Consider the following 21065-nt stretch of genomic DNA (forward strand, 5'->3'; position numbering starts at 1 on the left):
GTGGGGGAAGGGGTGAGTATAAAAATTATAATTGGGTTTCTTTGTGACGTTCCTGATCGAGTGCACCAAAATTTGGGAATAAGTAGACCATGACATAATTAAGTTAAATCCCCAGAGCCGGAAACCAGAGTGGGGGACGAGGGTACTTATAATGGGTCAAAGTCGCGGATTTTACTATTTTTTTTCTGACGCTCATGATCGAGATAGTGCACCAAAATTTGGAAATAACTAGTTCATGACGTAACTAAGTAAAATCTCTAATTGCGAACGCTGCATGTCCGAAAAAGGGGTGGGGGCAGGGGTGAATATATAAACTATAAGTGGTTTTTGTGACGTTCGTGATCTAGATAGTGCCTCAAAATTTGGGAATAAGTAGATTATGGCATAACTAAGTAAAATTTTCAGGGATGGAACGCTGTGTGGGGGACAAATAGGTGGGGGCAGAGGTAACTATAAAAATTATAAGGGTTTTTTTCTGACGTTCGTGATTGAGATAATGCACCAAAATTTGGGATTAAGTAGACCATGACATAACTAAGTAAAATCCGCAGAGGCGAAAACCAGAGGACCAGAGGACGAGGGTAGTTATAATGGGTCAAAGTCGCGGTTTTTATTATTTTTTTTGTGATCGAGATAGTGCACCAAAATTTGGTAATAGGTAGGTCATGACGTAACTAAGAAAAATCTCCAGGGGCGAAACGCTGCATGGTCGACAAAGAGATGGAGGCAGGGGTAAAATTCAAAATTATAAGGAATTTTTGTGACGTTCGTGATCGAGATAGTAAACCAAAATTTGGAAGTAAGTAGATCATGACGTAAGTAAGCAAAATCTCCAGGGGCGGAAACCAGAGTTGGGGATGAGGGTAGTTTTAAGGGGGTCAAAGTCGCAGCTTGTCGCAAACCCCTAATATTTTTATACTCACTTTTGACTAGCACACCTTTGTACCCCAAGCAGCGTTCCGCCCTTGGAGATTTTACTTAGTTACGTCATGACCTACTTACTTCCAAATTTTGGTGCACTATCTCCATCATAAGCGTCACAAAAAAAGTTAATAAAAGCCGCGACTTTGAATCCTTATAACTACCCTCGTTCCCCACTCTTGTTTCCAGTTCGGGGGATTTTAGTTAGCTACATCATGGTCTACTTATTCCCAAATTTTGGTGCACTATCTCAATCACGAACGTCGCAAAAAACCCCTTATATTTTTTATATTAACCCCTACCCCAACCCCTTTGTCGGCCAAGCAGCGTTCCGCCCCTCGAGATTTTAATTAGTTACGTCATGACGTACTTATTCCCAAATTATGGTGCATTATCTCGATAATAAGCGTCAGAGAAAAATAATAAAAACCGAGATTTTGACCCCTTATAACTACCCTCGTCCCCCACTCTGGTTTCCGGCTTTGGGGATTTTACTTAGTTAGGTCATGGTCTACTTATTCCCAAATTTCGGTGCACTATCTCTATCAGGAACGTCACAAAAAACCCCTTTTAATTTTTATATTTATTTTTGTCCCCACCCCTTTGTCGGCCACCCAGCGTTCCGCCCCTGGAGATTTCAGTTCGTTACGTCATGGCCTACTTATTCCCAAATTTTGGTGCACTATCTCTGTCAAGAGCGTCACAAAAAAAAATAATAAAAACCGCGACTTTGACCCCTTATATCTACCCTCGGCCCCCACTCTGGTGTCCGGCCGTTGGGGAAAGTAATGTACACAACTAGTTCACCATATCCCCATATAGTTTTTCCATATTACTTATCACGCACAAAATCCGCTTCTATCTCTCCGACTAATTGTATCTGGTGGATTGTCCGGTTGGGATGATTTATGAACTTCCGACATTAGGTACTAAACTATTAAAATTTCTTTACTTTTCTGAATAATTTATTTTGCATATCAGATCTTGTAGAAAATATGCTACAATGTGCTAAATATTGCAAAGTATAGAGAAACAGTAAAAAAAGCAATTATATGCAAAATATGCAACAAATATGCAATTGTCATAAAGTCCGGTCTCTACTAATGACTTAAATTAAAGAGTCTCTAAATAAAGATAATATGTTCGACCAAACAAAAACACCGTGGATTGTAGTTTATATATTAGTAGGAAAACTATTTAATTAGGATGACGTCTACGGAAGATTGGATGGTCCAATGACCACTTGTTTGCATACATCTCCAATATATTCTTCAGATTCATCTCTTTTTGCTATCGGAAGTTTTTTCGATTATTGTCTAATGGACAAAACATATCCTCTATTAATTTTATAGGTTGCTATACCTCTTCCTCACCATCGAACGAAATTATACACATATCTAGGGACGTATCTAGGGACTACAAAACGATACCAAATTGTAGAAATTTTTTTTAAATAACCTGCTATGCAGATGACCTCTCTACTAATCTCTCAACCTGAAAATTATTTATAACTTATGCTGCACCAACTTAATATAACCGCCAGAAAATTTGGCAACATGATAATTTCCGCAAAAAAGGGAAAAATCACCAAGACGAAAACAAATAATATATACTTCCGGCTTCATACATGTCTGTCCGTCCATCTCTCTCTGTCCGCGAATATAACTTCTACATTATTAAAACCGATAGAAAGACAAGTGAGATGTCAAATGAGGGCTTATAACCTAAAGACGGTATTAAAGGTGATAAATTTGACTTATTACTTCCGGTTTTACAGTTGCAACTAGAAGTACTGTTTTAAAGTCCCGAAATAGTACAAGCGATTTATTATTCGACGCGCCTTAACAAGACGAAAACAACTATATACTTAAGGTTCCATGCATGTCTGTCTATCCATCTGCCTCTACGCGAATATAACTTCTACATTATTAAAACAGATTGAAAGAGAAGTGAGGTGTCACATGATAGCTTATAACCTCAAGATGCTATTAAAGGTGATAAATTTGACCTCGAACTTTCGGTTCCACAGTTCCAACCGGAAGTACTGTTTTAAAGTCGCAGAAATAAGTACAAACGATATATTATTTGACGCCCCATAGCAAGACGATACCAAATATACACTTCCGGATTTTATATCTCTTCGTGTTAAAAATTTGTAACCGAAAGTTCCAGATTATAGTCGCAGAAAGAGTGCATGTTATCAATCGACGAGTTTGAAAGACGAGCTCGGATATTTAGTTTCGGATTTGATGCAATTTCCGGTTAGTTATTTAGTTAGTTATCTTTATTCCATGAAGCTTCGCTGGAAAGCCCATGTAAAGAAAAAGAAGGAAGAATTAAATATTAAATATAAAAAATTGTACTGGCTACTGGGAAGATACTCAGGGTTGTCAACGTATAACAAGATGCTAATCTACAAACAAGTTATAAAACCAGTATGGACGTATGGTATCCAACTGTGGGGATGTACAAAAAAGACAAACTTGAAAATAATACAAACTTTTCAAAACAAAGTATTAAGGGGCATAGTTAACGCACCCTGGTACATCCGTAATGACGATATCCACAAGGATCTACGAATGGAGCCCGTCGACAAAGAAATCCGAAAACACGCAGAAAGTCATGAAAAAAGACTTCTTCTCCACGAAAATATTGAGGCCATCCAGCTCCTGGACAACTCAAACCAGAAAAGAAGACTGAAGAGGACCAAACCTCACGAGTTGGTGTAGTGTGCGACAAAGCTAATAGCGGAGCATTGCGCGACTAGTGTGTAAGCAACGTGTTGGTGTAGTGCGTGATAAAGTGAAAAGCAGAGCTTTTTGTGATAGTGCGCAATCAAAAAGTGCGCCAGTAATAATAAAGACAACTAAGAAGACATCAAAGGGTGACTCTTAGATATTAAGTAGTTAGTAAGATAGGATAGATAAAAAGTTACTCATTGGTCAAAGACCAGATTGTAGCACTTAGCAAATAAAAAATAAAAATAAAAAAAAAAAAAAATCTTTATTCCAAAAAATCACAAATTTACAATAAATATAATTTTAACAAAAATATTTGTACAAGAACAATATGTGATTTTAGCCTAAGCGTTGGAACTGTCTAGATCATTAAAATTTATTAAAAAGAATTCATCCAGACTATAAAAACATATTGACCAAACAATTTTTTAATTTTTTTTTAAACTTACATATTGAAAGTGCTTTAATCCCAGTGGGCAAATGGTTGTATACTTTAATACCGGAGTACAATGGACCATTTCGAGTACGTCTATAATTATAATTGGGAAGAATTATATCTTGCCTGCGTGTATTGTGACTGTGTATATCAGAAAGTTTTAACAATTCATGTCGTTTTCTATGTATAAGTAGGGACATCTTATAAATATAAATATTAATGTGCGTCATTATTCCCTGATCTTTGAAGAGAAGTCTACATGAAGTTCTATTTGTTAGGTTGAATAGTGCTCGAATTGCTCGTTTTTGAGCCACAAATGTGGATTCTGCTGTGCTAGCCGCGCCCCAAAATTCCACACCATATTGCATAATACTTTGAAATTGAGCAAAATAAACTATTTTTGCCACACAAAAATTTATATTTTGTCTAATTGCTCTTATGGCATATGTAGCTCTGCTGAGGGTTTTATTAAGTTCACTTATGTGGTAACTCCAATCAAGTTTGCTGTCTATGTTTATACCTAAAAATTTAATTGTATGACAAGAAGTAATGCTTTCTTGATCTACTTTAATAACAATATCTTCCACATTTTGATACAAATTAAAACGGATACTTTGTGTTTTACTATTATTCAGAACCAATTTATTGGCGAGAAACCAGTCTGATATCTCTTCAACTTTAGTAGCGGCACAGGATGTTAGTGTATCAGAACTATCGCCTTTAATTACTATACTCGTATCATCTGCAAAAAGTGAAAATGTGGTATTCGGGAAACTAGCTAACAAGTCATTGATATAGATAAGAAACAGTGTTGGTCCTAAAACAGACCCTTGTGGAACTCCACACTGAACTTCTGCGAAATTTGAATAGGATGCTTCACAGCTACTATCAGAATTATTTATTCTAACACACATTTTTCTGTGTGATAGGTATGTCTGAAACCATTTATGTGGTGTACCTCTAATGCCGTAGTAGTAGATCTTGTCCAGTAGTATTTGATGGTCTACGCAATCGAATGCTTTCGATAAATCACAGAAAATACCAAGAGGATAGTGTTTTGCTTCCAAGATTTTATGCACATTCTCGATTAGAGAAAATGCTGCATCTGTAGTACTCATATCAGATCTAAAGCCATATTGAGAAGTTGTTAGGATTTTATGTTTATTTAAAAAAAAGAAGTAATTGTTTATTTACGCACCATTCTAATAGTTTTTAAAGGGACGGTAATAGAGACACTCCGCGATAATTCTCTATATTACACCTATCACCTTTTTTATGTACAGGAATAACTACCGATTTTTTAAAACATTTAGGAAATATTCCGTTTTCAGGAGAGAAATTAAAAAGAAAAACTAAAGGGCTACAAAGGGTATCAATATTTTCTTTTACAAGGGTAATTGGAATTTTGTCAAGCCCCGCGGATTTCTTTGGTTTTTGTGACAAAATGCACTCCCTGATATCAGTTTCTATTAAAGGTCCAAAAAATAATGAACTTACATTATTTGCCGGTAAACTCTGCAAATAGTTATCACTAGATTTTTTACTTTTGATATTAGGAATAATACTTGATGCAATGTGTTGAAAATAAGATTTAAATTCTTCTGCAACTTCAGTTGGATTTGTGATATCAATATCATCTTTTTTAATAAATATATCTTTCTTAGCTGTTATGTTTTTTTTTGTTAAAATGTGAAATTAAATCCCATGTCGCTTTAGATTTATTATTTGAGGAGTTGATTATACCGTGGAAGTACTTATTTTTTGCCTCTTTAATTATTTGTTGTAACCATCGACAATACGTTTTAATGTAGTTTTTTATGGTAATATTATTTGTATATTTTTTTAGTTGTAATAAGAATCTTTTGTTTTTTGACGATACTTTTATTCCGGGAGTTAACCAACCTTTAAAATTTATTTTGTTATGTATTTTTTTACGTTTAGTCGGAACGCGTATTCGAAGCCCGAACCAATTTTTTCATTAAAAACATTATAAGCTACTTCCACATCTGATATTTCATATACATCATTAAAGTCGCACTGACGAAGATACTCGAGAAATTTTAATTTATTAGTTTGACAAAAGGATCTAACCAGATGATATTGATTATTAGCATCAGCTTTATCCACACTTATGGTTAAAATTTGAGCTTTGTGATCAGATACTCCTACTTCAAATGTAGACCCCTCAAATAATAGTTTAGGATTCAAATTAACACAAATATTATCTATTCGTGTAGCAGACGTTATTGTTACTCTAGTAGGTGCTAAAATAATTGGTATTAAATTATACATTGTCAATATGTTTTCAAAATCAAAAACATTCCTATTCTTACAATCCAAGTCTATATTAAAATCGCCGCAAATTATATAATTGTAATTTCTGTATTTTAAATACAGTTCACTTAACAAATCGCACAACACATTAAAAAATATTTGCAAATCTCCCGAGGGGGGTCTATAAATACAAGAAATTACTAATTTTAAATTATGATTGTTTACAACGGTAAATTCAATTTTGTTATCTACTGAAACAGTTTCTAAATTAACAACTGGACTAAAATCAAACTTTTTATTAGAAAAAACGGCCGCTCCACCATGGGAATCCGTTTTCCTACAATATTTGTTTATTAATTGATAGTCCTCTAAAGAGTAAAAGTCAAATTCTCCCTCTTGCATCCAATGCTCTGTGAAACAGATCACGTCAATACAGTTTTCTGAACTATAATCGTCAATAAAAATATTTATATCTTGAATTCTTGAATGGGTACTTTATTTAAAAATATTTATGTCATCAACTTTATTGCGAATTGAATGAACATTAAGATGCATTAGTGAGAATTTTTGCGAATATTGTTCAGTTGAATTCGGATTTAGCTCCGTATTCCACTTCTCAAACTGTAGTTTTTTGAAGACGATGATGAATTTTGTTGTTGCTGTGATGAAATTGGTTTTTCAGAATCGTCGAATTTTTGCTTAATCTCTGTCAAAAACATTTTTTTGTTGTCCACTATTATATAATTATGTCTAATAAAAGCCGTTGCACCAGAATCTTTAGTTTTCTTCAAGTAAGGGACCAGTTGTTTTCTTTCTTCTATCGTTTTTTTTTACTAAACTGCTCTGATACACTATAACTGGTGTCTTTTAATTTCCTAGCATTTCTCATAATTTGATATTTTTTTTTGAATTGAATTAAGTCTTATAACTGTCGGTCGATCTCTGCGTTCTTTTTTATAGGCAATCCTATAGACATCCTGTATATCACGTTCTTCCAACTTGACTTCCATTTTCTCATTAACTACCGATAATACCTCTTCTATAATTGCGTCTTGGTTTATAAAAAGATTTTCTTTCAATCCATATTAGTGTAGGAAACAGGTTGAACCTTGCAAAATGGAAACAAGTCCGGTTTTATTTTTTTTCTGGCATATCAAGGGGTGCTTATTATAAGACTAACTTTTTCTGAAAAAATTTCGCCCCGGAACCCCCATTTTCACCTCTTTAAAGGGGGTAATTTATGGTTTTTGCAGAACGTAGCCCTTCCTGTACCTTTTACAAAAAATTTCTTTTATAGAAATATGAAGAGGACTATATTTTCTACGATTAATTTCCGACAGCATCTCTCTGTCATCCACCGTTTAGCAAGGGTCGCGCCCCAAAGTTGACAAGTTTTTAAAAAAGATGTTTTTAAAAAAAATATATTTTTCCCTAATTGTAACGGAAACTAAAAAGAAATGCTGCGGAGATTATTCACAAATAGATGATTGATTTTTTGGTATAGGTTTCAATTAAGGGTAATTGCCCTTTTTTTAATTACAGGGTGTTACATTTAAAAAAACCCCTTTTTATACCATCTGAACCGTTTATGCTAGAGTAAAAAGACTTTTAGCGATTACCCATGTACTGGTGTTATTAACAAATTTGTATAATGCACCCCCATTTTTTTCCCGGAGCCACCCAAAAAAAAGAAGAATTAATAAATAAAATGATTTTCTTGGAATCCTTCACACACAATGCCCTTCATTAATATGCTTCATATATCATTTTGTGCAAGTTATTATTACCCATGCATGGACACTAAAAGCGATTTCCTAGTACAACCCCTGTAGCCAAAAACAATAAATAAAATCGGGGGTTGAAATTTTTTTTTTGTTTTTTGCTTTTTGATCCATATGGGCATATGCTTCATCAATAGTGCTTTTCAAAAATATATATGGTTATTGCAACATCCCTGCGCAAACCACCCCTATCCTTGAAAATATACTGCAGAAACTACCCCTATACCTTATCCAGCATGTTTTTACGATTTTCTCATTACCTATTCATTTTTTTTAAACAAAACTTATACAAGGTTAAAGACCACTATTTACTCTAAAAATTAGGTCCTATCCATTTTTTTCGTTAAAGCAACCGTTACGGCACACTGGCGCCGTAAACCTCATATATGCTTTGACGGGCTCCAGTTTTTGTTTATTCTTTCGTCATCTGTTTGTTTTATTGATAAAGTACTTATGTAAAATAAAACAACACAGTGAAACCTACAAATCATGACCTATGCACATTTTACATTCTTTGCTCCCCAAAGCTACAGTGGTGGCCCAAAATAAATTTTTTCATATTTCCGCCACCTACACGCATTTTATTGCGGTAATGCTATCTTAATAGCACAATATTCACCCCTAAGTGGTCGCTAAGCAGTGGCGGATCCAGGGAGTGGTGATGGGGGCGATCACCCCCACCCCTCTCAAACCAAGTGATATTATATTTGAAGATTATAAAAATATTCATTTATTTTTATAGAAATACTTATATTAAATTAATATTATTTTTATAAGAATGACTTTTTATGCTTTAGCGACAGTGGCGGATCCAGCATCGTTAAGAGGGGGTTCCAATTGGTTAAATTTCTATAAAAATAAATGAATATTTTTATAATCTTTGAATATAATATCACTTGGTTTGAGAGGGGGGAAGGTGATCACCCCCATCACCCCTCCATGGATCCGCCACTGCGTAGCGACCACGTAAGGGTAAATATTGTGCTGTTAAGTTAGCATTAATGCAATAAAATGCATGTAGGTGGCGAAAATTTGCAAAAATTTATTTTGGGCCACCACTGTGGCTTTGGGGAGCAAAGAATGTAAAATGTGCATAAGTCATAATTTGTAGGTTACACTGTGTTGTTTTGTTTTGCATAAGCACTTTATCAATAAAACGAACCGATGACGAAAAAAAAAACAAAAACTGGAGCCCGCCAAAGCATATATGAGGTTTACGGCGCCACTGTGCCGTAACGGTTGCTTATACGAAAAAATGAATACGACATAATTTTTAGAGTAAATAGTGGTATTTAACCTTGTATAAGTTTTGTTTAAAAATAATACATAGGTAATGAGAAAATCGTAAAAACATGCTCGCCAAGGGATAGGGGTAGTTTCTGCAGTATATTTTCAAGGATAGGGATGGTTTTCGCAGAGATGCTGCAATAACCATATATATTTTTGAAAAGCACTATTGATGAAGCATATGCCCATATGGATCAAAAAGCAAAAAACAAAAAAAATTTTCAACCCCCCATTTTATTTTTTTTTTTTGCTACAGGGGTTGCACTAGGAAATTGCTTTTGATGTCCATGCATGGGTAATAATAACGTGCACAAAATGATATATGAAGCATATTAATAAAGGGCATTGTGTGTGAAGGATTCCAAGAAAATCAATTTATTTATTAATTCTTCTTTTTTTTGGGGTGGTTCCGGGAAAAAAATAGGGGTGCATTATACAAATTTGTAAATAGGACCAGTACATGGGTAATCGCTGAAAGTCTTTTTACTCTAGCATAAACGGTTCAGATGGTATAAAAAGAGGTTTTTTAAAATGTAACACCCTGTAATTAAAAAAAGGGCAATTACCCTTAAGTGAAACCTATACCAAAAAATCAGTCAATTATTTGTGAATAATAGCCGCAGGATTTCTTCTTAATTTCCGTTACAGTTAGGGAAAAATATATTTTTTTTAAACATCTTTTTTAAAAACTTGTCAATTTTAGGGCGCCACCCCCGCTAAACGGTGGATGATAGAGAGATGGTGTCAGAAATAAATCGTAGAAAATATAGTCATCTTTATATTTCTATAAAAGAAATTTTTTGTAAAAGTTACAGGAAGGGCTACGTTCCGCAAAAACCACAAATTACCCCCTTTAGAGGGGTGAGAAGGGAGGTTCCGGGGCGAAATTTTTTCAGAAAAAGTTAGTCTTATAATAAGCACCTCTTGATATACCAGAAAAAAAATAAAACCGGACTTGTGTCCATTTTGCAAGGTTCAACCTTTGTTTCCTACACTATATACAACTATATTGTTTTTATTTCGATTATTTTCCAGATTTACTATTTTATTTTCAAGTTGACTGACCTTTAATTTCAATTCATCGTTTTCTTGTCGCATTAGTTCCATGCCAGTTTTTATTGAATGGGTATCAGATTTCATTTCTTCTATTGTTTGAATCAGTTTATCAAGTTTTTGCTCCATTGTAGTTTTAAACATTAAAAAAAAGTAGATGACTTACAACATCACGATGAATTCACATACAAAAATAAACGTTTGGTGTACTTACATGTACCTTGTATTTTATGTTTATTTTACGTGTTCACTCAACAGTGTCTAGACTACTACTACTGTTAAAAAGTGTTTGGCAAAAAGGTTCTTCCTTCTTGTATGTAGGCTTTAAAACATGTTTCTTCTTCAGTATTAGCCTCCTAAATTGTTTGAGTTATCGCACCATCTTTTTCTTGGTCTGCCAATACTTCTTCGTCCATTTGGTGACTTATCACGTGCTATTCGTACTATCCCATCCTCTGCCTTTCTACTAATGTGTTCGCTCCACTCCTGTTTTCGTTTTGCCACCCATCCATTTATGTCTTCTGCATTGCATGATCTTCGTATGTTTTCGCTTCTCTCCCTATCCAACAGACTTTTCCCTGATATTCGTCGGAGTATTTTCATCTCTGTCGTTTCTAGTGGTCGTCTCGTTTTAGATGTGTCAGGTCTTGTCTCCGCAGTGTATGTCAATATAGGGCTAATTGCTGCTTTATAGATTCTTGCTTTTGTGTCTTGTCTTAGGTGTTTGTTCTTCCAGATTGTGTCATTAAGAGATCCCGCCGCTTTATTTGCTTTTAAGATTTGTTGTAGTACTTCCTCTTCAACATCTCCGTAACTGGTTATATCTTTTCCCAGATATCTAAGCCTTGCTTCCTGCTTTATTATTTTCCCATTAATTTTGATTTTACATCGTAGTGAGTATCTAGATGTTGTCATACATTTGGTTTTTTTGCTGATATTATCATAATATTGTATTTCTTGGCTGTTGTATAGGGCTTTTCATCGATTGTCATTTGTTTCGAGCTTCTGTCATGTGTCACATAATATTAATATATCTACGTCATACGTCTTTGATTTGTATCATTGGTATATGCCAATAACGTATGACGTAGATGTATTAACATTATGTGACACTTGACAGAAGCTCGAAACAAATGACTGTGAATGAAAAGCCCTATTGAAGATGTGCGTTAATTTTTGGAGATCGTCTTCTGTCTTGGCTCTTAATGCGGCGTCGCGCGTCGTCTTCATAACATAATATTTGGATTTCTTTGTTCCCCATTCTATAACCATGACCTTTACGTACTGCTTCTATTGTTTCGTACATTATTATTATATTAAAGATCATTGGGCTCTTTCCATTTATCTTTGCCTGTATTCGATTATGAAAGTAGATGTTTTCGATGGTTTGTATAATATTGGTTGGTACGTTTCTTCTATGCAGTAATGTAAGACGTCTTTGACTTGGATACGATCGAAAGCCTCTGTCAGGTCTATAAAACATAGATATGCTGGTTTATTGTACTCAGTGGCCTTTTCTGTGATTTGTCTCAGTACAAATAAGGCGTCTACGCAGGATCTTCCGGATCTGAATCCTTGTTGTTCATCTGATAAAGTTGTTAGTTTATTGATTTTTTGGATTAGGACTTTTGCGGTTAGCTTAAGTGCGGTGTTCAGTAGATTTATACCTCTATAATTGTTAGGGTCTTCGTTGTCTCCTTTCTTGAACATTGGTATCATTATGCTGTTTCTCCATGCGTCTGTTACCTTTCAGTGCAATATTAGTTTTTGTATAAGTTTTGAAATCGTATATCAATGGAGGCAATGTTAAAAAAGAGTTCAAATATAGGCTTCCGGTCACGTTGTGTGAAAATCTAGGACTTACGAAGTCCAATTGCTTGTTTATAGCGGCATTGGTGGCTTTCTTTCCTAATCTGATTTTTTGCCATAATTTGGAGGGCAATCTTAGCCATTTTTTTATCAACTTTTTAGTGTGTACAGGTGTAAAGTAAAAATGGTGTAGAGTTATCAGTAGTTATTGCACGAGAGCTCTAAAATTATCGATTTGTTTCCCGAGTGACACTTTGACAGTTTTAATTTCACGACCCGAAGGGTATTGACATCATGTCAAAGTGGCACGAGAGCAACAAGTCGACAATAATTTTAGAGATCGAGGGTAATTCGCTGAGTTTATGTCATGAATAATACGGTCTTTTAAACCATTTTAACTGATATTTTATTGATATCTTCACCTGAATATTTGCTAAACGTGTTTCTTGGTGTTCTCTGTGACAAGTTGTACAACTTTAATTGTCATTAATGTCACTGAATGTTCATCTTTGCATAGTAACGAAGGGCATCTGACGTAATGCTTGACAACGGAATATTATCAAAAATTATCGGGTATAATATCACAAGAGAGTGAGAATAAATTGAAAATAATGCGACAGTTTTTCGAAAATTTGTTGTGTGGCAATAGGCACGAGAGCCCGCAGGGCTCGAGTGGCTATTGCTCAATGACAACAAATTTGAGTAAAAATGAAGCATTATTTTCCTATTTATTTTTACTGTCGTGTGATATTCGTAAGATTATTTTTTAATACGTATATTATGGATACTTTTTTAAATGTTACAGTTGTCAAAACTAGGAAACTGGTTGCCATTAAACAGAAACAATCTACTTAAAATAATTATATCAGTAATTTTCTACAGTAGAGAATTCTCAGTATAATTTTAATCTGATTGGACAGAATTGAACACGTGATCAAATATCTTACTATACCATTGGAAGTTAAAATCATCAAAAAATAATCACTTTAATTTTTATTATTAATTTTATTAATGGCACTGAATGTTCATTTTTGAATAGTAACGAAGGGCATCTGACGTAATGCTTGACGACGGGATATTATCAGTAGTAATTGCACAAAAGCTCTAAAATTATCGAATTTTTTCCGAGTGACGCTTTGACAGTTTTAATCTCATGACCCGAAGGGGAGTGAAACTATGTCAAAGTGTCACGAGGGCAAAAATTCGATAATAATTTTAGAGATCGAGTGCAATTTGTTGCGATTATTTCATGAATAAAACTGTTCAAAACCAAAATTTTATTGTAATTTATTTATGTAAGTACAAATTAGTACAATTAAACACACAGTTGTTATAAATATTTGACGGTTAAGTCATCACTTTTATAATTTTTAAAACATGAATTGTCATTAATGTCACTGAATGTATTTTTTCGTAGGAACGAAGGGCATATGACGTAATATACTTGTCGACGGGATATTATCAAAAATTATTAGTAGTAATTGCACAAGAGCTCTAAAATTTTATATTAATTTTAGAGATGGAGTGCAATTTGTTGCGATTATTTTATAAATCACTACTGTTCAAAACCAAAATTATATTGTAATTTATTTATGTAAGTACAAATTAGTATTGTTCTGAAGCTATTTTCTTGTGGCATTTTTACAATTTTAACTATTTATAATGGGAAATAAGCCACAATATTATTAAAAAATGATTTTTATTAACGTTTCGACGCCCAAATCGGGTGCCGTTGTCAAAATATAAAATACTACTAACAGAAACAAAAATGTTGTTGCTTAGTAAAAAAATTCTTCTAATAATTTATTTAATTTGACTCATTTATATCGGCAATTCAGATATATATGATACATTTTAAAGTAGAAGATTTTAAAATGATATTGCCAATATTTATGAGTTGCAATCCTGGGACGACTTTACTGAAAGAAAGTTCATTCGATTACATGAAATCAACCCCAACTCAAGAATATCCGTCACAAAAAAATCATAGCATGTGATCTGTCTTTAAAAAGACAACCACATGCAACGGTGACATTAAAATTCTCGCGTTAGAGATCTTATAGTAAATCAGGAGGGAAAACCAGGAAAAACCTCGTGATACTATCCCGACATCGTAAGTATTTGGTCTTAATTTATTAAAGTCAGAATTTGGTATTAATTTTGAGAGTAATTTAAATGTAAGACCAAATACTTACGATGTCGGGATAGTATCACGAGGTTTTTCCTGGTCTTCCCTCGTGATTTACTATGAGATCTCTAACGCGAGAATTTTAATGTCACCGTTGCATGTGGTTGTCTTTTTAAACACAGATCACATGCTATGATTTTTTGTGACGGATATTCTTGAGGTTGATTTCATGTAATCGAATGAACTCTCTTTCAGTAAAGTCGTCCCAGGCAACTCATAAATATTGGCAATATCATTTTAAAGTCTTCTACTTTAAAATGTATCATATGTATCTGAATTGCCGATATAAATGAGTCAAATTAAATAAATTATTAGAAGAATTTTTTTACTAAGCAACAACATTTTTGTTTCTGTTAGTAGTATTTTGTATTTTAACAACGGCACCCGATTTGGCCGTCGAAACGTTAATAAAAATCATTTTTTAATAATATTGTGGCTTATTTCCCATTATAAATAGTTAAAATTTCAAATTAGTACAATTATACACAAAGTTTTTATAAATATTTGACGGTTGAAATTGCTATTTTTTCATAGCAACGAAGGGCATCTGACGTAATATACTTTACGACGGGAAATTATCAAAAATTACCAGTTTAATTTTTCTATCTGTAGCTTTCTATTGGCCAGAAACTCCTATGAATTAAATAATCCGGTTTAATATCACAAGAGAGTAAGAATAAATTGAAAATAACGCGACAGTTTTTCGAAAATTTGTTGTCTGGCAATAGCCCAATGACAACAAATTTGACAACAAAAAATAATCAGTTTAATTTTTATTTTTGTAGCTTTCTATTGATCAGAATCTCCTATGAATGCAATAATCAAAAATTATCTTTTTAATTTTTATTTCTGTAGCTTTCTATTGGTCAGAATCTGCTTTGAATGAAATAATCAAGAAAATATGATTTTTACAATTTAACCAAATAAAGAGTACAGGGCAAAAACAAGATATGCCATATTTTATACATAATATGGAGATAAACACCAATAAAAGTTTAATTCTTATGAAATCTAAGAACTACTTGGAGATCCTTAGCAGAATTCTAGCAAGTCTTATTCTATAATCTTAATATAGTATCAATCTATATTAACTTGTTAATTTAATAATGCACCAAAAAACTGCTAACACACCTTATTTTTGTTCAGTGGCGTGCGGAGAATTCTGGTCCTTCGCCTGTGTACAAATTCTTAGAAAGTTTATATAGACTGATCTTTCTGTTTATTGTCCTGAATCGATAGCCTAGTCTATAGTACTTAGTTTTTACTACAACATGGCGAGAAAAGCCAAAATTAATGAAAAAATTACATTCCTTGTTTTTCCCCTGTACTCTTTAAATGAAGTCTTGTATAAATACACGTAAATTTAAATTATCGACAAAACGCCTTTCTGTTACTACTTTAAATATTAATAAATGCCGAATATTGGTATTTATAATTAAGTATCTCAAATTGTTCTTACCTGCTATATAATTTATGATTTAAAAATCATTTCGAAGGACGATGAAAATTATTAAATGTCTCGTTGTAGTTGTAATTAAAAGGGTAAATGTAGATAATTACGCCATTAAAAGTAAACATGTTATTATAGGTACAGTATGTATAGTAACAGAACCCACAGAAGCAAACACAGGAATCAGAAAAGGAGATTCACTAAGCCCTCTACTGTTTAACATAATGTTGAATGCAATAATAAAACAAGTGAAGAAAAAAAGAGGGTACAAAATGGGAGATAGAGAGATAAAAATACTCTGTTACGCTGATGACACGAAAATATCAGCCCAAAAAACAAAAAGCTTAGTAATAGCCAAAGAACCAATCACATGCAAATTGGAGTTAGACAATCAAATTATATAACAAGTAATGACTTTTAAATACCTGGTAATTAATCTATCAGCCGACAACAATATCGAAGAAGAGGTAAAAGACCAAATAATTAAAGCCAGTAGAACGGCCGGATGCTTAAACAACACAATTTGGAAAAGCAAACACCTAATATTGGAAATAAAGGCCCGAATATATACAGTGCTAGTCAAAAGTCCGTACCCCCCCTCGTATCTTTTGAACGGTTATACCTATAATAGTGAAATTTGGAGTGAGGAAATAAACGGACGTAAGCTTCTTAACTAGTTATGACAGGTGACATAATAGTGACAGATGACGTTACAGAGCCACTGTGACCGATAATTTTAAATGGGACCTTATAGCACGTGATACCTCGTTTGAAAGGTATTTAAAATACCTATTCAGTCATACTAATTTTTTTGGGTTTAAGTTGATTTTGATTTTGGTGAATAAATTAAATAAATATAATATTGTAGTTTCGAATTTAATTAATAAAAATTCAAATGTCCGCCTATGGATTTTTTGTCAAAAAAGTTGACGTTTTTTAATTCTCTAGTAGTTTTTACGTCAACGTCAACCTGTTTGACAAGTAATCATAGGCTGAATTTTGAATTTTTATTAATTAAATGCGGAACTACAATTTTATATTTATTTCATTTATTCATCAAAATTTGCTTAAACTCAAACAAAAGTAGTATGACTGAATAGGTATTTTAAATACCTTTCATACGAGGTATCACTTGCCATAAGGTCCAATTTAAAATTATTGGTCACAGTGGCTCTGTAACGTCATCTGTCACTATGACGTCACCTGTCATAACTAGTTAAGAAGCTTACGTCCGTTTATTTTCTCCCTCCAAATTTCACTATTATAGGTATAACCGTTCAAAAGATACGAGGGGGGGTACGGACTTTTGACTAGCACTGTATATATATATATATATATATATATATATATATATATATATATATATATATATATATATATATATATATATATATATATATATATAAGTCAGTTATTAGGCCCGTTAAAACTAAAGACCGAAACAAAACCAGATACAAGCAAAACACGAAGACATCTGGAGACCAACGAAATGAAGATCTTAAGAAGGATTGCTGGAAAAGGACTACAAGACAGAAAAGGGTAAGAAGTGAGGAAATCAGACGCACGACGCACATGTGGTATAGACAATATAAATACCTAAGTAAAGAACAGAAAAGAAGAGTAGAATCAACACATAAGCAGGATGTCTGAATCAAGGATAGTTAGAATAGCCAGGGACATGTCACCGTTAGACAGAGAAAGTATTGGACGCTCAAGGAAAAGATGGAATGACAATTTAGAGGCAGAATGAAAGGCACCGTTGAAGAAAAACAGGCAGTACTGCTATAAGAAATAAGAAATAAGAAGAAGAAGAAGAAGAAGAAAAGTATACATGAAGCTAAGGATAACCTAGCCAAAACAACTAATAACTATTAAAAAAGCAAACTGGAAAAGACCCTAAAAATCTACATTTTTTGAAAAAAATTATCGAACAAAGAAGAAAATCAATATAATGTCCCAAATTTTTAACTATACAGTTATGAGCGCGCTAATAACCGGCAAAATAACGCAAAAGAGGGAAAATATATTGCGTTGTAAAATAAAAACAGATGAGAATAGTTCGTAGAGGTGGGTAATAATCGATATAAACCTATAAAACATCACCACTTACAAAAGTTTTCCACCTTTAGACGTTAGCTTTTTTTTCGTTTCGCTGACACAAATAAATAAATATGACAAGGTAGTAACTGAATATTTTTTGCCTAAAGAAATGTTTAATCTTTAAATTAGTTTTTAAATAAAAATATTTTAAAAATTAAAGTAACATTATTACCTCATTAATCATAATCTTTGTTTTTGATTTATTTGTAACGAACGGATTGCAACGAACGAAATGGCATAGATGCCCTAGCGGTAACTGCTAGCAAAAAGACTAAGTTTTCACTCTAATGACATATAAAACAACATAATGCTATTCTACACCCCACCAGATTGAAAACAATGGGAACCAGTGCCTCCGGGACTGCACGCTGGGGTTTGTTTTGGTTGGATCAGAGAGAGCAGCATATGTGCCTCCTGATGAGAGACTAATAAGTTTCGAAACCGGTAGAGGTGCTTGCTGCACTCTCTGATTGGACTAGAATATGGTTCGGCTGTATTTTCGTTTTGCAACGAAATTGAAAATGGTTATTCATTTTTGATTTACATTTACTCTGATTGAAGTATGAAGGGAACCATTCTCGTTGGAACTTTACCGCGCTGAGCAGATGGGACGTGAATTGTAAATTGTAGAATTCCCTCATCTTCCTTAGTCTCAGCATCCGTATGGCTTGCAAATTGTAGAAGCGTCGGAGGTGTAACCAGAGAAGGTTCCCATTGTTTTCATTCTTGTGGGGTGTAGAATAGCACTCTCTGATTGGACTAGAATATGGTTCGGCTGTATTTTCGTTTTGCAACGAAATTGAAAACGGTTATTCATTTTTGATTTACATTTACTCTGATTGAAGTATGAAGGGAACCATTCTCGTTGGAACTTTACCGCGCTGAGCAGATGGAACGTGAATTGTAAATTATAGAATTCCCTCATCTTCCTTAGTCTCAGCATCCGTATGGCTTGCACATTGTAGAAGTGTCGGAGGTGTAACCAGAGAAGGTTCCCATTGTTTTCATTCTTGTGGGGTGTAGAATAGCACTGTCTTGTTTGATATGTCATTAGAGTGAAAACTGAGTCTTTTTGCTAGCAGTTGCCGCTAGGGCATCTATGCCATTTCGTTCGTTGCAATCCGGGACTGCACGCTGGGTTTTGTTTTGGTTGGATCAGAGAGAGCAGCATATGTGCCTCCTGATGAGAGACTAATAAGTTTAGAAACCGGTAGAGGTGCTTGCTACACTCTCTGATTGGACTAGAATATGGTTCGGCTGTATTTTCGTTTTGCAACGAAATTGAAAATGGTTATTTATTTTTGATTTACATTTACTCTGATTGGAGTATGAAGGGAACCATTCTCATTGGAACTTTACCGCGCTGAGCAGATGGGACGTGAATTGTAAATTATAGAATTCCCTCATCTTCCTTAGTCTCAGTATCCGTATGGCTTGCAATTTGTAGAAGCCTCGGAGGTGTAACCAGAGAAGGTTCCCATTGTTTTCATTCTGGTGGGGTGTAAAATAGCATTATGTCGTTTTATATGCCATTAGAGTGAAAACTTAGTCTTTTTTATATTCTAATAATTAATCCTTCTAATTAAATTTTTTTTTAAATTATGGATAATTAACATTATTTTCAGTTATTTCAATTCTGATAACTCTTTTATTATTAATTTTTCGAAAAAACGTGATTCTTAATAAAAAGTTCTGGATGGTCCAAAACCTAAAATACAACCATTTTCTTTCAAATTTCATCAATTTTATACGAGGTATGTCAAAAAAGATAAATTTAGATCAAAAGTAAAGTAACTCTTCTACTGCGCATTAAAACAACTCAGACAAAAGAAAGAGCACACGATGCCGATTATAAAAAACAAGAATGAAAACGTACTAACAAAAGAACAACAAATAATGGAAAGATGGAGAGAACATTTTAAAGAGCTAACTCATGCAGACACGGACAACATAGGGGAGATACAAGAAAGGAATGAAGAACAACAAGTGGAATCCATAACAAGAGAGGAATTAGAGAAAGCAATAGAAAGAGTAAAATTGGGCAAAGCACCAGGCACGGATCATATCACTCCGGAAATGATAAAATTCATGGGAACAGAGAGAATGGATAGCATGAAAGAACTAGTGAATGATATCATAAATAGAGCAGAATTACCAAAGGACTGGAAGAAAGGCGTTATATTACCAATACACAAAAAGGGAGAAAAGAGAAACTGTAATAATTACCGAGGTATTACCATATCAAGTATCCCTGGGAAAGTATTCGCAAGAATAATAGAGACAAGAAAAAAACCCAAATAGAAACAACTATGGAAGACACACAGTGTGGATTCAGGAAGGACAGAAGCACGCAAGACCTAATATTCACATTAAGACAAGTAAGTGAAAAGGTAACCACGAAGAATAGAGAGATACATATGTGCTTCATTGACCTGAAAAAGGCGTTTGACAGAATCCGAAGAAAGGACGTATGGAAGACACTAAAAGAAAGGGGAGTCGACAGACACATAATAGAAATAATAATGGATATGTACAAAAATAATACAAATACAGTAAGAACCAATAACGAGGCATCCAGATAATGTACTACAAGTCAAGTCGTCAAACAGGGATGCGTGCTGAGTCCACTGCTATTCTCAGTGGTACTGGATGAAGCGATAAAGAAAGCCAAGAGAAGAATGAGAAAACTAACATTCGGATACTGGCAAATGAAACGGACCCAACTGTCGGAGCTACTATTTGCAGACGACATGGTATTGATAGCAGAAAACAGAGAAGACTTACAGAACAATCTTGAAATCCTAGAAGAAGAACTATCAAACATAAATATGTAATACAGAGAAAACAAAAACAATGATAATTTAAAATACACGGAAGACACACGAAATAGAATTAGACGGAAAGAAAACAACTAGAGCAAGTGGAATATTTTAAAAACCTAGGAGTAATAATCGAAGAAAATGGTAAACAAGACATGGAAATAAACGAGAGAATGGGACGAACAGGAAGCTTATTTAACGCTATGAAA

The sequence above is a fragment of the Diabrotica virgifera genome, chromosome 5 (genome assembly GCF_917563875.1).
Source record: "Diabrotica virgifera virgifera chromosome 5, PGI_DIABVI_V3a".
NCBI classification, from domain to species: Eukaryota; Metazoa; Arthropoda; class Insecta; order Coleoptera; family Chrysomelidae; genus Diabrotica; species Diabrotica virgifera.